This window comes from Ipomoea nil, unplaced genomic scaffold (assembly GCF_001879475.1).
Source record: "Ipomoea nil cultivar Tokyo-kokei standard unplaced genomic scaffold, Asagao_1.1 scaffold1026, whole genome shotgun sequence".
NCBI classification, from domain to species: Eukaryota; Viridiplantae; Streptophyta; class Magnoliopsida; order Solanales; family Convolvulaceae; genus Ipomoea; species Ipomoea nil.
This window is the reverse complement of record NW_017617454.1, coordinates 3,117,590-3,118,004: the sequence shown is the minus strand read 5'-3', so window position 1 is coordinate 3,118,004 and position 415 is coordinate 3,117,590.

The window sequence follows — 415 nt, the reverse complement described above, 5'->3', positions numbered from 1 at the left end:
TTCCTTTCTCTTTTCTCTTGTTCTTAGCATCATAACCTAATTATTATTATGGGTAGTGTCAAAACTAAATTTATAGTTTTTGTGTAATTGGTTCATTAAATTTAAGATCTACTAAGATCTACATTCCTACGGTTCAAGATATCTCAGATAATCTCTTCATTCCAATTTTTCCCTAGATCTTCATAATGTAGCGGCAACTTTGGCCTATGCCAAGTAAGAGTAAGTGAAAGTTGAAACCGTAGGATCTTCATGGTCGAGTAATCATTTGTCTTTCCAAATATTAATGCCTTTATCATCACCTACTCTTCAACGACTATGTCTCATGATAATCGCCTAAGTCTCAAACAAACAATTTGTTTGGATTTTGTCACGGTATGTCCCATCTATTTGTTATTCAATTTGTGCATGATATATT